The 18,548-nt window shown below is 38.5% G+C and overlaps 1 protein-coding gene across 1 annotated transcript in view; it reads left to right on the top strand.

The window, feature by feature from the left end:
- Positions 1-1,743: 1,743 nt before the first annotated feature.
- Positions 1,744-18,548, top strand: part of LOC113187043 (beta-galactosidase-1-like protein 2) — a 94,250-nt gene continuing 77,445 nt past the window's right edge. The window contains exons 1-3 of the mRNA XM_077796987.1: positions 1,744-1,760; positions 2,045-2,167; positions 2,795-2,915. The gene's annotated coding sequence lies outside the window, so the exon portion shown is untranslated. The remainder of the gene's footprint in view (positions 1,761-2,044; positions 2,168-2,794; positions 2,916-18,548) is intronic.

Here is an 18,548-nt window from a genome sequence, read left to right on the forward strand (position 1 = left end):
ATATAATAAGAGTTTGAGCCTTTGCTTGGATATGACTTGAAAGATAAAAGGGAAGAATATATGGGAGCAAATATAGAGCAGTATATAGAATGTCCATTGTGGAACTTAAAAACATCCATAATAATCAGGCTTCTGGCATTCTAATTCTGAAAGACTTCTATTCTGACTCAAAGCAAAAACTGCTGTTAAAATCTATTCACCTTAAGATTTTGTCAAAGTTACAATTATTAAAAATACATATCTTTGGGCTGGGGATGTAGCTCAGTGATAGAACACTTGTCTAGCATGTAAGAATGAGATTCTATCCCCAGCACTTGAGGTAAAAGTATATTTCTGTCACCCTCAGGTGTTATTCAGAGATTTCAGGAAAACCTATATATTGGGTGGTATATTAGATGAAGGATGTATGCAGATGATCAGTACAACTTAGTTTGGACAGACCTATGGACTGGGAAGGCTGGTAAGTAAGAAACAGTTTCAGTATGTAGTGGCAAGAACAAATGTAAGGGTCTGGCGAAAGGTCGGAGAAAGAGACCACAAGAGACTGTCTTATGCAACAGCAGAAGGGAGGGTTTATTTGGAGACCAGCATGCTAGGGCCCAGAGCTCTCTATAGCAAAGAGAGATGGAGCCCTGAGAACAGCTTGAGCAGAGCTTATATATTTTTCTTGGAGAGGCAGGAAGGGTAGTTCATTGACAGGTCAGGGCGAATGAGCAGTTTGCCTGCAACTGAGTGAGGGAGTGTATCCTGAAGTTTGGCAGTTTGGGACAGCACATTCTGGAAACAAGATTAGCAAACAGTTCACAGTTGGGGACAACACATCCTGGGAACAAGATTAGCAAACAGTTCACAGTTGGGGACAACACATCCTGGGAACAAGATTTCAACAGTGTTCTGTTAAGCATATAGAAAAACAGAGTGACAAGTACCTATTTTATTAACCTTTCACAAAGACATGCATAGAATGTTCTGGACAGGAAATATCTTATATCTTATGATGATGGCCTAGGGCTGAATTGGGTTTCCAAGGATGCCTTGACTTTTCATCCATTACAATTATCATAGTATAATGATTTATCTCCCATTATAGTATTACACTTGTGGGGGAAATGTAAATGCCTCAATTTATACACACACATACACACACACACACACACATACATATATGTACATTTTTTTTTACCTAAGAGAAAAATATTTAGCTCTCCTGTAAAATTTTTCTTTTCATCCTTTTGGATTTGATAAATTAGAAATATGCATTTACTGGTTATTCTTTTACATTTAAAATACAAAGATTGCTCCAAAGTGCTTTGCCGTGAATTATCTCTTTATCTTGATTTTCACAAGGATAACCTGCACAGAGAAGGCACTCAGGAGATACTTGTGTTAAATTGCTTGAATTGAGTAAGCTCTGTTGAAAACAGCAACTTCCAGTGTTGCTGGTATGTGCGGAAATGATTCTGGATTCAGACTGCATTTGCCACTAACTGTGACTTAATAGCCCTCTCTTTAGTTTATTTCCTCCTAGGTAAATTGAAGGTGATAAAAAAGTTTCTACTTCCTAGGCTAGTTGGTGAATCAAATGAAATAATTCATGTACAGAGTTCAGAACAGAGTATGGTAGACAAAACATTGTCAATAAATGTTAGTCAACATTTCTAAAATTCAGATTTACCACAGGCAGAAGACTGAACTTTTAAGCTTCTTTTTCAGGAACTCTTAAAATATTGAAGATTATGATTCATCTGCTTTTATTCCAGGTAAATGGTAAAGTTACATTTCCTTTTTTGCCAATTTTACAAGTACAAACGTGAAACATTAAGGTTTTTAAAAGGGGCCATCTACATTAAATACCATTAAATACATTACATCTATTTATTTGTTCTAATTAGTTATACATGATAGCAGAATGCATTCCGATTCATAGAACACAGAAACTAAAGTTTCATTACCTCCACAGTGAAATCCCTATTTTCCATCTTTTCTGTGTCTGAACATCTCCCCATACCTTCTCATCTAAATTTGTTTTGTCATTGCTACTCAGGAAGACTCATTATTCCTGAGTACTAGGAACAGCAAAATGCCACTGCACCATGCCAGTGAAGGCAAGTGATTGACTTATTGACCAACTCTATATGTCTCTACAGTACCACTTCCCCAATCCCAGGTGAGACCCATTGAAAGGAAAAGAGTGTCATGGGAGAAAAGGTTTCTCTCAAGATGTCGGAAAGTGTCTGAGGAGTTTCCAGAGGGGAGGGGGAATTTGACTCAGGTCTAGTGGGGTTCTTTGGCATAATTGATGACAAAGAACTTCAATATGTGCCAGTCAAAGGCACAGAAAGAAGATTATTTAGGAGAGTAGATACATTCCAGGGGAAATGGGGGAATCTCAAGAGAGTTGCCTTTGGGGAAAAGCAAGGAATAGTATTTAAGGAAGAATGTGGGCTATCTCCAGAGGGAGAAACAGAAACCCATTGGTGTGATATTTAATATATATATATATATATATATATATATATATATATATATATATATACACACACACACACATACATACACATACATATACAGGCTATGCTAGGGACTGGAGTAGAGGTGGACCAAGGTGGAGTTACATAATTTTGTGCTAGTCTTCCCTGCACTTGTGCATTTCCCTCATTTTACATGGGCATGGGCCAAGAACATATAGGTCAGAAATTACATTATTCCTTAGTGCTTTCTGCATATCAATGGATCATAGGTGTTTCCTTTAAGACTCAGTATCTCTCTCTTTACCCTAAAATTCCTACCTCAGGAGAAAGGTTCCAAAGAGGCAAAAGTCGAATGGAAGATTCTACTGGACCAGTTTTTCCAACTGAAGATCAAACCCCAGGTGCCAGGTGACCTGTAGCAAGGAGTGGATGAGGAGGAAAAAAGTAAGCCTGTAAAACCTTAGAATGGAGAACAATTTGTCACTATAACCCCCTTTGTGGTGAAAAGATAGGGCCCTTAAAACTTTGTTAGCCTGATTGGGACTGTACCAAACTTCTTTTTTTTAAAATTAATTAATTAATTTGTTCTAATTAGTTATACATGATAGCAGAATGCATTCCGATTCATAGAACACAAACAAAGCACAATTTTTCATTTCTCTGGTTGTGATGACCATTTGTGTCATCATACATGTTCCTAGGGTAATGATGACTGTCTCATTCCACCATCTTTCCTACCCCTATGCCCTCTCCCTTGCCCTCCCTCCCCTTTGCCCTATACAAAGTCCCCCCCCCCCCAATGTGGATCAGCATCCACTTATCAGAGAACATTCAGCCTTTGGTTTTGGGGTATTGGCTTACTTAGTATATTCTCCATCTCCATCCATTTACCTTCCAATGCCATGATTTTATATGAGTAATATTCCATTGTGTATATATACCACAGTTTCTTTATCCATTCATCTATTGAAGGACGTCTAGGTTGATTCCACAGTTTAGCTATTGTGAATTGTGCTGCTATAAACATTGATGTGGCTTCATCATTGTAGTATGCTGTTTTTAAGTCCTTTGGGGTATAGAAGGAGGAGTGGGATAGCTGGGTCAAATGGTGGTTCTATTCCAAGTTTTCTAAGGAATCTTCATATTAAGCAATATGATTGCTTATCCAGATTGGTTGCACCAATTTGCAGTCCCTCCAGCAATGTAAGAGTGTGCCTTTCCCCCCAGATCCTTGCAACACTTACTTTTGCTTGCATTCTTATTAACTGCCATTCTGACTGGGATAAGATGAAATCTTAAGAGTAATTTTGATTTGCATTTCTCTAATTACTAGAGATGTTGAATATTTTTTTTCATATATTTGTTGATTGATTGTATATCTTCAGAGAATGTCTGTTCAGTTCCTTAGCTTATTTATTGATTGGGTTATTTGTTTTTTTGGTGTTAAGTTTTTTGAGTTCTGTATATATCCTTGAGATTAGTGCTTTATCTGATGTGCACGCATGGTAAAAATTTACTCACATTTGTTATGCTCTCTCTTCACTTCCCTGATTGTTTCTTTTGCCGAGAAGAAGCTTTTTAATTTGAATCCATCCCATTTATTGACTCTTTTTTAAAAAAAATTTAAAATATTTTTAGTTGTAGATAAACACACAATATCTTTGTTTTATTAAATTGTTTTTTTTTTTTTTAATGTGGCACTGAGGCTCTAACCCAGTGCCTCACATGTGCGAGGCAAATGCTCTACCACTGAGCTACAGCCCCAGCCCCCCATTTATTGATTCTTGATTTTATTTCTTGTGATTTTAAGGTCTGGTATTATGATATTTCCTGCTTCACTCTTTTTTTCTAAGGATTGCTTTGACTGGGTCTCTTATTTTTCCAGATGAATTTCATAATTGCTTCTTCTTTCAATTGAGACTGTCGTTGGGATTTTGACTGGAATTGCATTAAATCTGTATAGTGCTTTTTGGTAGTGTGGTCATTTATTTGTATATAAATGGCTAGAGTTTCAAGGACTGTGTTAAAAAGAAGTGGTGAAAGAGGGCATCTCTGTCTTGTTCCAGTTTTTAGAGGAAATGCTTTCAATTTTTCTCCATTTAGAATGATGTTGGCCTTGGGCTTAGCATAGACAACTTTTACATCGTTGAGATACGTTCCTACTTATCCCTATTTTTTCTGCCTATCCAAGAACATGGGAGATCTTTCCATCTTCTAAGGTCTTCTTTAATTTCTTTCTTTAGCGTTCTGTAGTTTTGATTGTAAAGGTCTTTCACCTCTTTTGTTAGGTTGATTCCCAAGTTTTATTTTTTGGAAGTTATTGTAAATGGGGTAGTTTTCCTAATTTCTCTTTTAGAGGATTTGTCACTGATATAAAGAAGTGCATTTGATTTATAGGTGTTGATTTTATATCCTGCTACTTTGCTGAATTCATTTATTTGTTCTAGAAGTTTTCTGGTGGAATTTTTCGGATCTTCTAAGCACAGAATCATGTCGTCAGCAAATAATGATAGTTTGAGTTCTTCTTTTCCTGTTTGTATCCCTTTAATTTCTTTCATATGTCTATTTGTTCTGGCTAAAGTTTCAAGGACTGTGTTAAATAGAAGTGGTGAAAGAGGGCATCCCTGTCTTGTTTCAGGTTTTAAAGAGAATGCCTTTAATTTTTCTCCATTTAGAATGATGTTGGCTTAGGGCTTAGCATAAATAGCTTTTACAGTGTTGAGATATGTTCCTATTTATCCCTATTTTTTCTAGTGTTTTGAACATGAAGGGGTTCTGTATTTTGTCAAATGCTTTTTCCGCATCTATAGAGATGATCATATGATTCTTTAATTCTATTGATGTGATGGATTACATTTATTGATTTCCATATGTTGAACCAACGTTGTGTTTCTGGGGTGAACCCCATTTAATTGTGGTGCTTTTTTGATGTTTTTATGTTCGATTTGCCAGAATTTTACTGAGAATTTTTGCATCAATGTTTCTTAGAGATATTGGTCTGAAGTTTTCTTTCCTTGATGTGTCTTTGTCTAGTTTTGGAATCAGTGACACTGGCCTCATAGAATGAGTTTGGAAGTGTTCCCTCTTTTTCTATTTCATGGAATAATTTGAGGAGCATTGGTATTAGTTCTTCTTTGAAGGTCTTGTAGAAATCACTGTGAATCTGTCTGGTTCTGGGCTTTTCTTGGTTAGTAGGCTTTTGATGGCATCTATTTCATTGCTTGAAATTGATCTGTTCAATGTGTGTATATCATCCTGATTCAGTTTGGGTAGATCATATGGCTCTAGAAATTTCTCAATGTCTTTGATATTTTCTAGTTTATTGAAGTGTAATTTTTCAAAATAGTTCCTAATTATCGTCTGTATTTCAGTAGTGTCATTGTGATATTTCTTTTTACATCACAGATTTTAATAATTTGAGATTTCTGTCTTCTCTTTGTTAGTGTGGCTAAGGGTATATCCATTTTGTTTATTTTTTCAAAGAAACAACTTTCGGTTTTGTAAATTTTTTTCAATTGTTTTTTTTTTTTTTTAGTTTCAATTTCATTGATTTCAGCTCTTATTTTAATTATTCCTGTCTTCTACTACTTTTGGTGTTGAGTTGTTCTTCTTTTTTTCTAGGGCTTTGAGATGTAATGTTATATCATTTATTTGTTGACTTTTTCTTCTTTTAAGAAATGAACTCCATGCAATGGACTTTCCTCTTAGTACTGCCTTCATAGTGTCCCAGAGATTTTAATATGTTGTATCAGTATTCTCATTTACTTCTAAGAATTTTTAACTTCCTCTCTGATGTCTTCTGCTGTCCATTGTTCATTCAATAGTATATTATTTAGTCTCCAGGTGTTGGTGTAGCTTCTATTTTTTATTTTATCATTGATTTCTAATTTCATTCCATTATGATATGATAGAATACAGGGTAGTATTATTGTAGGGACAAATGAGGTAAGGCACCTAAGGTAGCAGGAAACAGTTTTATTTGGCTGCAGCCAGGTTCAGAGGGCACAGCTTTCACTGTAATCAGTTAACCCCCCTGAACCCCAAGTTCAGGTACTTTCAGAATTTTATACCCAGCATGTAAGGGGAGGGGCTCAGGAGTTCACAGTTTGCAGAAGTTCACCTAAAAGCAGCTTTTTCTTTCACTGTTCTGGGCAGGTTAACCCTTCAAGGACAACACCTGAGAAGGGGAGAGCTTCTTTTTCCCCCTTCTTTCCCTCCATTGCAAACTGTTACCATAAAGCCCAGTTGGAAACTTCTCTTATCTTAGAAATGTAGACATCTCTGTGAAGCTCCAGCTCAAGGCTAGAGGCCTTGTTTACACATTTCTACAAACTACTATACTGGATAAATGTTTGTGAAAAAACTAGTAAGAGTGTGTTCAGCACCAGGAGTGCTGATTTCTTCCAGACTAGTGGCCAAGTAAAATAGGGCAACACGAAAATAGGAAGTTTATCTACATTGAACTTTTTGTAGAGATCTTATGCTGACAGTCTTAAAATCAACCATGATGAAGATTTCTGGAGATGCTTAGCTAATATTTTTTTGTGGAGGAGAGGGTGCTATTACATTATCTCTATTTTTTTTGTTGTTGTTGTTGTATTTGCTTTGGGGCATAATGTATGGCCTATTTGAGAAAAGGATCCATGTGCTGCTGCGGAGAAGAAAGTGTATTCACTCATTGATGGATGAAATATTCCATATGTCTGTTAAGTCTAAATTATTGATTATATTATTGAGTACTATAGTTTCTTTCTCTAGTTTTTGTTTGGGAGATCTATCCAGTGGTGAAAGAAGTTTGATAGTCACACCTTTTGTGTTGTGGTTTATTCGACTCTTGAAATTGAGAAGAGTTTGTTTGATGAACGTAGATGTTCCATTGTTTGTGCCATATCTTTATAATCCTTAGGTCTTGTTGGTGTATGGTTCCCTTAAGCAGTGTGAAATACTTTATCCCTTTTGACTAACTTTGGCTTGAAGTCTACTTTATCTGAAATGAGGATGGAAACCCCTGTTGTTTACACAGTCCATGTGAGTAGTGTGTTTTCTCACAGTCTTTCACCTTCAATCTGTGAATGTCTTTTCCTATGACATGAGTCTCTTGAAGGCAGCATATTGTTGGGTCTTTTTTTAATCCAGTCTGCCAATCTAGGTCTTTGATTGATGAGTTTAGGCCATTAACATTTAGAGTTATTATTGAGACATGGTTTGTATTCCTGGTCATTTTGGTTTATTTTTGGTTTTTAACTTGACTTAGAACTCTTTTGCTGACAGTCCTAAAATCAACCATAGTAAAGATTTTGGAGACTCTTAGCTAAGATTTTTTGGAGAGGAGGGGGGTGCCACTACAGTATCTTTTGATTGTCTTTTTCTTTAGTATAATTCCTCCTTTTTGCACCAGACTTCTCATATCTTTGTAGAGTGTGTGTACTATTTCCTGTTACCTTTCTTTTCTGGTTACTTATCCCTTTTCACCCAGCCTCTGGATATATAACTCCAACATCCTGAATCTGTTGAGGGTACTAGAATACGTACCTGTCTCCACAAACAGAAAGGTCGTAGTTCTGCCTACCTTTGTTAAGGGAGAACAGAAAGAGGGATTATCAGCATTCCTCAACCCAACAGAGCAAGTGTCTCAGTACTAAGGGAGCATTGCTTTCCATTGCTTTGGAAAAGTGGAGCCTCTAATTTCTTTTTTTATTTGGAGAAGGGGGTCTTGCTATGTGGCCAAGGCTGGTTTTGAACTCCTGGGCTCAAGTAATCTTCCTCTTTCAGCCTCCTGAGTAACTAGGACTACTGGTATATGCCACCATGCTTGGCTGTGATTTAGTTCTTGAACAGTTCTACTCTGTTCATTTAGTTCTTCCATTCTCCAGCTTTCATGTTGGCTTTAAACTTTTCTCACATTTTTGTAAAGAGCTATACAGGTAATATTTCAGAGTGGTTCACTGGTTACCTTCCCTAGTCCAGACCCAGACCACAGAAATTCTGACCCTTTTACAGAAAATCTAGAAGTATCATTGTTTCCCATTTTGTCTGTAAATGAATCCTTGGCGTTAGATTCGTTCACTAGACTTTAAGGTCATAAGTCTAAGAAACATACCTGATGCATTATCCTTGGTGTCTGTTGGCACATAGTAGGGAACTCAGTGTTTGCTGAACAAATGAGAAAAGACAGTAAAGAAGCCGTTACCAATAATGAAATACTAATTACTGGCAAATTCCACACAAGATTTGGCCTGACACATCAAAAAGTCAACAAGCTGGACACATAAGGACTTGGATAGACCTCTATGGAAATATGGGAAGTGAAAAACAAACTGAGAAGGTTACATACAGTGTGGTACCATTTAGGTAGCATTATTGAAATAATGCCATTGTAGAGTTCAAAATCAGATCTGTGGAGCTGGATTAGTGATAGTGTACTTGCCTAGCATGCACAAAGCCCTGAGTTCAATCCCTGACACCATAAAAAGAAAAAAAGAAAAAAGTTACAAGGAGAGGAAGAATGTCTCTATAAAGTACTACAGACATCTTGTTCCAGAACAGTTCTTTTTTTTTTTATTTTTTTTTATTGGTCGTTCATAACATTACATAGTTCTTAATACATCGTATTACACAGTTTGATTCAAGTGGATTATGAACTCCCGCTTTTACCCCGTATACAGATTGCTGTATCACATCAGTTACCCTTCCATTGATTGACATATTGCCTTTCTAGTGTCTGATGTATTCTGCTGTCTGTCCTATTCTCTACTATCCCCCCTCCCCTCCCCTCCCCTCCCCTTTTCTCTCTCTACCCCTTCTACTGTAAATCATTTCTTCCATTTGTATTATCTTGTCTTACCCCTCCTTTCCTCTTATATGACATTTTGTATAACCCTGAGGATCGCCTTCCATTTCCATGTAATTTCCCTTCTCACTCCCTTTCCCTCCCACCTCTCATCCTTGTTTAATGTAAATCTTCTTCTCAAGCTCTTCGTCCCTACCCTGTCCTTGTTTACTCCCCTTATATCAAAGGAGTCATTTGGTATTTGTTTTTTAAAGATTGACTAGCTTCACTTAGCATAATCTGCTCTAATGCCATCCATTTCCCTCCAAATTCTATGATTTTGTCATTTTTTAATGCAGAATAATACTCCATAGTATATAAATGCCACATTTTTTTTTATCCATTCATCTATTGAAGGGCATCTAGGCTGGTTCCACAGTCTTGCTATCGTGAATTGAGCTGCTATGAACATCGATGTAGCAGTGTCCCTGTAGCATGCTCTTGTTAGGGCTTTAGGGAATAGACCGAGAAGGGGAATAGCTGGGTCAAATGGTGGTTCCATTCCCAGCTTTCTGAGAAATCTCCATACTGCTTTCCAAATTGGCTGGACCAATTTGCAGTCCCACCAGCAATGAACAAGAGTGCCCTTTTCCCCGCATCCTCTCCAGCACTTATTGTTATTTGACTTCCTAATGGCTGCCAGTCTTACTGGAGTGAGATGGTATCTTAGGGTAGTTTTGATTTGCATTTCTCTGACTGCTAGCGATGGTGAGCATTTTTTCATGTACTTGTTGATTGATTGTATGTCCTCCTCTGAGAAGTGTCTGTTCAGGTCCTTGGCCCATTTATTGATTGGGTTATTTGTTATCTTATTGTCTAATTTTTTGAGTTCTTTGTATATTCTGGTTATTAGGGCTCTATCTGAAGTGTGTGGAGTAAAGATTTGTTCCCAGGATGTAGGCTCCCTGTTTATCTCTCTTATTGTTTCTTTTGCTGAGAAAAAACTTTTTAGTTTAAGTAAGTCCCATTTGTTGATTCTATTTGTTAACTCTAGCGCTATGGGTGTCCTATTGAGGAATTTGGAGCCCGATCCCACAGCGTGTAGATCATAACCAACTTTTTCTTCTATCAGATGCCATGTCTCTGATTTAATATCAAGCTCCTTGATCCATTTTGAGTTAACTTTTGTGCACGGCGAGAGATAGGGATTCAGATTCATTTTGGTGCAAATGGATTTCCAGTTTTCCCAGCACCATTTGTTGAAGATGCTATCCTTCCTCCATTGCATGCTTTTAGCCCCTTTATCAAATATAAGATAGTTGTAGTTTTGTGGATTGGTTACTGTGTCCTCTATTCTGTACCATTGGTCCACCCGCCTGTTTTGGTACCAGTACCATGCTGTTTTTGTTACTATTGCTCTGTAGTATAGTTTGAAGTCTGGTATCGCTATACCGCCTGATTCACACTTCCTGCTTAGTATTGTTTTTGCTATTCTGGGTCTTTTATTATTCCATATGAATTTCATGATTCTTTTATCTATTTCTACAAGATATGCTGTTGGGATTTTGATTGGCATTGCATTGAACTTATATAGGAATTTTGGTAATATCGCCATTTTGATGATGTTAGTTCTGCCTATCCATGAGCAGGGTATATTTTTCCATCTTCTAAGGTCTTCTTCTATGTCTTTCTTTAGGGTTCTGTAATTTTCATTGTATAAATCTTTCACCTCTTTTGTTAGGTTGATTCCCAAGTATTTTATTTTTTTGGGGGATATTGTGAATGGAGTAGTTGTCCTCATTTCCGTTTCAGAGGATTTGTCGCTGATATACAGGAATGCCTTTCCAGAACAGTTCTACAGACCCAGTCTGCCTTCTTTCTGGCTCTGCAATGGCAGGCCCAGTATTGTTACTGAAAGCTTGGTCCTTATCCCTCATGTTAATCCAATAATAAGAACATGGTTTTGAGAAAAAGGAAAAAGAAATTTTATCCCAGCCTCCTGTCCCAGAGGCTGTGATTCTACCCTTAAGGGGGAACTGGAATCAAAGGCTCTCTGTGCTCTCTGTCAGGAGTTATAATTCACTTGTTAATTTTGAGAGGTAGTCATTTCTTAGATCTTCTGAATTACTTCATTCCTGTGGTGAGTGTGTGTTCCAAGATAAATAACTCTGCCTAAATGGGGATGAAAATTAATCCTGTTTCCCTGAGATTAGGGAAGGGAAGGGAGAAAGGAATAGAAAGAAATATCTCTCTTAAAAATAACTCAAGGGCTATATTTAGAGCATAAGTTGAATGGTGTTACCTGTACCTGCCTGTGCTGCTGTGGTTTGTAGAGCTTGCTTAGAGAAGAGTATAAGTGACTGAAGTCTTTGAGCCAAGGAAAGGTTGAAAAATAGTGCTGTGGTGAAGTTATCAGCTTGGTGGGTTCTGATAACTCTTCATCAGAAGGATCAGATAAAGACACAACTATGAAGGGAACAAGACTCTTTATTGGGACATCTTGCTTGAGCAGAAGGGAGATCAAGGGAGTGTCAGTCTGGCTCTGTGAACAAAGAAGGAAGCAAGTTTTATTCATGTGTAAGGAAGATAGGATTCATTCACCAGACTTTAAGGTGGCACATGACAGGTGGACTAGACATTAGGAATATTAACTGGCTTTAGGTACACTTCAAAAGGTGTTTTTCTTTTCCTGGGCAAGTAAGTACTTTAACTTTGAGGGAGGGGTAGTTAGCTGGTCAAACTGGTGCCAGTTATTACATTTTATACTGATGCTGCATCCTGTATAAGTAACTCTGCTTTGTGATAAAGATGAGTTGCTTTAGCTGTTAAGAAAATACATAGGTGGGGAAGTGGAAGAAAACACAAATCATGGCAAGCAAGAACTTAAGGGTCCTGAGAATTTGCTATTTTGGGTGACTCCTCAACAGTTTTTATTCTTTACATTGTTTTTCCTTGAAGTATCATGGCAAGGATGTCCTGGCTTTAATGATTTTTTTCAACTATTTTTTGAGGCCTATAAAACTATTTGAGAATGCATAACAGAGTAGGGAAAGGTACATAGCATGCACTTAATAGCTAACAAGCCATGAGTTAAGGTAGGAGAACAGGGTATACCAGGCTTTAATAGCTAACAAGAACAGAGATACCAGGCTTTAATAGCTAACAAGCTATGAGTTAATGCCAAGGAGTGCATTTACCTTCTTCACTATGGTGATCTCAGTGAGGCAGGCATTTGGGGCTATGGATTGATTTTTAGCAAGAAGTTTGGTGCCCGAAATTCAGGCCTTTAAGGGCAGTATTCAGGAAGCTTCTGTGCCCCACAGCATTGCTCATGGGGATGCCTGTTATTATACTTCCTCCCCATTCTCAGAAACAATATTCAACTGTAAAGGATCTTGTATGCCAAGGAGTTGTATTTTATTCTGTAATACTTATATATCCAATATGTAAAAGAATGAAATTGGACTTTTACTTTTTATCTTGCACAAAAAAGTCAACTCAAAATGGGTTAAAGACCAACCTTAAGTGGAGTAAAGACTTAAAATTTTAAGACCTTAAACCATGAAACTTCTAGAAGAAAAGAAAGAAAAAATCTTCAGGACACTGGATCTTACAATGATTTTATGGATATGACACCATAAGCACAGACAACAAAAGCAAAGATAGACAAATGAGATTATATCAAACTAGAAAGATTCTGCACTACAAAGGAACGAGTGAAAAAGCAGTATGCAAAGTGAGACAAAATGTCTGATAAGGAGTTATTTTCTAAAATATATAAGGAACTCCAGGAACTCAATAGCAAGAAAACAATAAGCTGATGAAAATGAACACAGATGGAACACAGATGGATTTTAAGACAAAAGAGAACCTTAGATTTGCTTTTCAGAAAATTGTCTTGTAGAGGTGTAGGAAATGTATTGAAGTTGGAGAAAACAGGGCAGGAAGACTAGTTAGATAAGTTGCCTGAGCCAGGAAAGGGATTGGGGCCTGCACAAAAGTGATGAAGAGATGAAATGTAAGCACCCATCAAGGAGGGCTGGAGGTGAGAAGATTCTGAGGAAGGAGCAAAAGGTGACTCCCAAACTAGGAGAAAAGGAGAAACTGGGGATATGAGGAAATTGTAGAACAGGTTTGGAGACACTGACCTAAAGCTGAGAGGGCACACATTTCAGATGAAACATTCAAATGAACAATAGGACAGGTGGCACATGGGTGTGGCACTTAGGGAAGAGGCATGCCTGTCTGACCTTGCTGTGGCTCACTAAGTCTGATTATCATCCCTTTTTATTAGAGCTGCAAGTGGTTGAACTTCTACTCAGCTAGAACTTCTACTAGATGCTACTAAATGCTAGAACTTCTACTCAGCTGTCTTTGCTCCTGAATAGTTTGGAGTTTGTTTTGGAGGTTTTTTTTTTTGTTTGTGTACTTTATTATTTTATATTTGTTCTTTTTAGATATACATACCAGTAGAGATATTTTGACATAGTATACATACTGGGAGTATACCTTATTCTAATTAGGATCCCATTCTTTATTTTCTTTCTTTTTTTTTAGTTGTAGATGGATACAATATCCTTATTTATTTATTTCCACTTGGTGCTGAGGATTGAACCCAGTACATGTGCAAGACAAGCATTCTATACTGAGCTACAGCCCCAGCCCCTGGATCCCATTCTTGTGAGTTATACATGATGTGGAGTTATACACTGGTGGTGTATTCATATCATATATGAACATTGGAAAGTTGTGCCAGTTTACTCTTTCCTATTCCCATCTCCCTTCCCTACCCTTCATTTCCCTTTGTCCATTCCACTGAACTTCTATTCTTACCTTCTCTCCACTTGTTATGCATTAGCATCCACATCTCAGAGAGAAGAGAGAGCATTCAACCTTTAGTTTTTTGAAATTAGCTTATTTCATTTAGCATGACAGTCTTTCCAGATCTATCCATTTACTGGCAAAAGTCATAAAGCCATTCTTTTTATCGCTGAGTAATATTCCATTGTGTGTGTGTGTGTATCACATTTTCTTTTTTTAAAATTTTTATTAGTTATTGATAGAACTTTATGAATTTTTTTGTTTATGTGTGGTGCTGAGAATCGAACCCAGTGCCTTACACATGCTAGGCAAGCACTCTACCACTGAGCCACAACCCCAGCCCTATGTATCACATTTTCTTTTTCATTCATCTGTTGAAGGGCACCTAGGTTGGATTGTACTGCTATAAACATTGATATGGCTATGTCACTATAGTATGCTGATTTTAAGTCCTTTGGGTATATACCAAAGAGTGGGATAACTGGATCAAATGGTGGTTCCATTCCAAGATTTCTGAGGAATCTGTTTTGGAGTTTTGTATTGTTTTGCAGTGCTAGGGATCAAAATGAGGGCCTAATACCACAGAGCTACACTACTAGCCCCAGTATAATTTTTGTAGTTTTTTAGTCTTCCAGTATAATTTTTGTTATGTTTGACCTGACTCCACAGAGTTTCTGCTATTTCCCCTGTTCACTGATGCTTGTGCCAACCTGATTACTCATGAATGAAAGAATTTTCTGTATATAAAAGCCAATAGAGGGGCTGGGGTTGTAGCTCAGTGGTAGAGTGCTTGCCTTGTATGTGGGAGGCCCTGGGTTTAATCCTTGGCACCACATAAAAATAAATAAATAAAAATAAAGATATTGTGCCCATCTACAACTGAAAAAATATTAAAAAAAAAAAAAAAGCCGACAGAGGGGCTGGGGTTGTGATTCAGTGGAGAGCACTTGCCTAGCATGTGTGAGGCCCTGGGTTCAATTTTCAACACCACATATAAATAAATAAAATAAAAAATTAAACTAAAAACTTTTCAAAAATATAAAAAATAAATAAAAGCCCATATGTATTTAAAATGATGCTGCAGCCAGGACATACAACCAGGAAACTGCTGAAGCTCTAACCACATTCAAAACTACAAACCCTGCAAAAGTGAACAGCCAAAAGCAAGCTATGTGCTTTGGTAACTGAAGGAGCTAGTGTTAGCACAGCTCAGGAAGAGAGAAACAAAATCTAGTCTTTAGGGCTGGAAATACTCTGAGGGTAGAGTGGTCATGTAAAACACAGGATGCTCAGTTTAAGTGCTAGATAAACAATGAATAATTTAGTATAAGAATGTCTCACACAGCTGAGCATGTTGGTGCATGCTTGTAATCCCAGCAATGTGAGAAGCTGAAACAGAAGATCCAAATTCAAGGTCAACCTAGACAACTTGGGAGACCCTCTTTCAAAATAAAAAATAAAAATGACTGAGTACGTAACTCAATGGTAGAGTGCCCTTGGGGTTCATTCCCCAGCACCCCGAAACTAAAGAAAGAGAGGAAGAGGAAGGGATGAAGGGAAGGAGGGGTGTGAGAGAGAAAGAGATGGAGAATATGTCCCATGCAATATTTGAGGTATATTTATACTAGGTATTTGTTTTTTGCTGACTTTTAAATTTAGCTGGGCATCGTGTCTTTTTGTTTGCTAAGTCTGGCAATCAACCCTTTCCCAAGGGCATCTCCTAATATTCTCTCTCTTCTCTATGCTGCAAATTAAACATTCTAACATTTTCTCAAAAATATTTTGGTCATAGGAGATAGGGAAATTTCTGAGAGAGTTCTGTGATCCCTCTTTCCTTAACTAACTAACTATCTCTCTCTCTCTCTCTCTCTCTCTCTCCCCCCCCGCCTTAGAACTTAATTACTATCTGACACACTATGTATCCTTTTATAGTTTTTCCTTTTTTGTTTTCCCTTTTTAGAATGTTAGTTCCTTGGAGGCAGGATTTCTTTTTCTGTGCTTTCCATCTAAAAAGCAATCTTTACCACATGAAAAACACTCAATAAATATTTACTTGAGTGAGTAAATTAATTTTCAACTCATCCCTTTGAGAACTTTTGGTCTATTTATGGCATTGCAGAAATCACAAGAGAAAAAATTGAAAGAAGAAACAACAGGGTCTTTCAGTGTAAAACTAAGAATTGAGCTTGCCTACATCAGAATTATCTATAGAGTCTGTTAAAAATATGGACTTCTTCATCTTACCCAAGATCTTCAGAATAAATCCCTATGATTGGGACCCAAGAATTTGTTTTCACATTTGCTGCTACTTCTGAGTTGTTTTAGGTATGTTAAAATGACCAGTCCAAGGACTGGCATGTGGGCACTATGACCTATTCAAACTTCATATGGAATCTAGGAGGAAAATAAACTTTGTGCCGTTCTTTGAAAGGCAAGCCTATAGTAAAGCCAGGTATGTAATTAGACATTCATATTAGAACTGCAGTTAAATGCACCACTGAAGGAATTGAGATAGTGTCATGGGTACCCCAGAATGTGACTTATTTGGCAGACGTAATTAGATAAGATGAAGTCATGCTAGACTACATAGGGTAAACCTTTGATCCATCCAGTATGGCTAGGCCTTATAAGGTGGTCATGAATACACAGGCACAGGAAGATAATCATATTAAGAGGGAGGCAGATTGGAGTAATGCATCTACAAGCCAAGATATACCAAGATTTTACCAATCGACAGCTGTCTCCAGAAGCTAGGAGACAGGCATTGAACAGATTCATATAGCCCTTAGGAGGAACCAACCCTGCTGACACTCTAGCCTCCAGAACTGTAATAAAATAAACCTCTGTTGTTCAAGCAACCCCATTTGTATTTTGGGTTTTTTGTTTGTTGTTTTGTTTTGGTGTTAGTGTGCTTTTCATCACTGTGACAAGAATACCTGACAAGAAAAACTTCAAGGATAAAAAGTTTATTTTGGCTCATGGTTTCAGAGACTCAGTCCATGTTGGTGAACTCCCATCACTCTGGTCCTGAATTGAGGTGGAACATCAAGGAAGAAAGGCATGAAAGAGGAAAGCTGCTCAACTTCTGGTAGCCAGGAAACAGAGAGAGCATGAGGTTCCAGGGAAATATAAACCCCAAAGACATGCCCCCAGTAACCTACTTCCCTAAGCCATGTCCCACCTACCTAAAGTTATCACTCATCCATTTAAAATAAGAATGGACTAAATAGTTTCAACTTTTATACTCTAATCATACTTTTACCTCTGAACATTTCTGGTATCTTTGATGGGGATACCTCATATACAAACCATAGCAGGTTGTTTTTTGTTTTTCTGTTTTCGTTTTTTTTCTTCTTTGAGACAATCTCACTAAGCTGCTCAGTATAGCCTGGGGTTTGTGATCCTCCTGCCTCATCATCCTGTATAGTTGGTATTAAAAGCCTGCCCCACTGCTTCTTGCCAGTCTGTGATATTTTGATATGGCAGCCCGAGAAGACTAAATAAATCAACCTCATTGCAATCTTGTAAGGCAAGATTTATCAGAGGAAGTAGTTCTAAAAAATTAATCAGGGAGCATGACCGAAGATGGCGGCGGGGAATGAGTGAGCCGCTCTGTGCTCCGCGCCACCGCCGCCGCAGCGTATGTTGCTGCTTCTTAAAAGAAGAAGTAAAGATCATCAAAGGACATCTGTCGACAAGGATTCAGCACCGTGTCAAGAAAAGGGCCTAGATGGAGTGAATCCGCCACGACTTCAGCACAAGCAGTAAGGCTGCAGCCCCCGAGCTGCCGGGCTCCCTGGGCCCCTTCTCACTCCCCTCTCCGCCTCTCCGCTTCGCTTCTCCCCCGCCATCTCTCCTCCCACGCTCACTCCCTAAATCTAGATCTCAATCTCTTTCCCCCACCCCACCCGCTCTCTCGCTTGCCCAGTACCCAGCCCGCGCGGGCCCCGAGGCGCTGCCTCCCCTCCCCCAGCCCGCACCCCCTCCACGGGGGTCCCGAAGGCCACAGCTTTGCCGCCACCGCCGCCGCCGCTGCAGCCACCGCCGCTGCCGCCACCGCTTTCCGCGGAGCACCTTAGAACAGACTCTTAACCGAGTAAAATGGAACAGCTGATAAGATGAGTGACAATTTAAAATCTAAATGATCCAACATGGCGGCAGACGCGGAGAGATCAAGTCTCTAACCCCTTCAGGACGCGGAGAGATCAAGTCTCTAACCCCTTCAGCTGCACGGGCATAGGGAGAAGGAAACTGTCAAAATACTGTTCGCTCAGGACCACTAGGCACGGTTGAGCTGAAGTGGACCCCGGGCGAACGGTCTAGCCTTCTCAGAACACACCGAGCCCGAATTGGCTGCATTCTAGCTCAGGTTCGCCTGCTTCATGGACTCAACACTAATGATCCCACTGAAATAACTAGTCGGCCCGCCTGAACTCAAAGAGGTAAAAGCCAACTGAGCACCACAGCCAGACCCAGGGAATCAGGAG

Source organism: Urocitellus parryii, chromosome 4 (assembly GCF_045843805.1).
Source record: "Urocitellus parryii isolate mUroPar1 chromosome 4, mUroPar1.hap1, whole genome shotgun sequence".
NCBI classification, from domain to species: domain Eukaryota; kingdom Metazoa; phylum Chordata; class Mammalia; order Rodentia; family Sciuridae; genus Urocitellus; species Urocitellus parryii.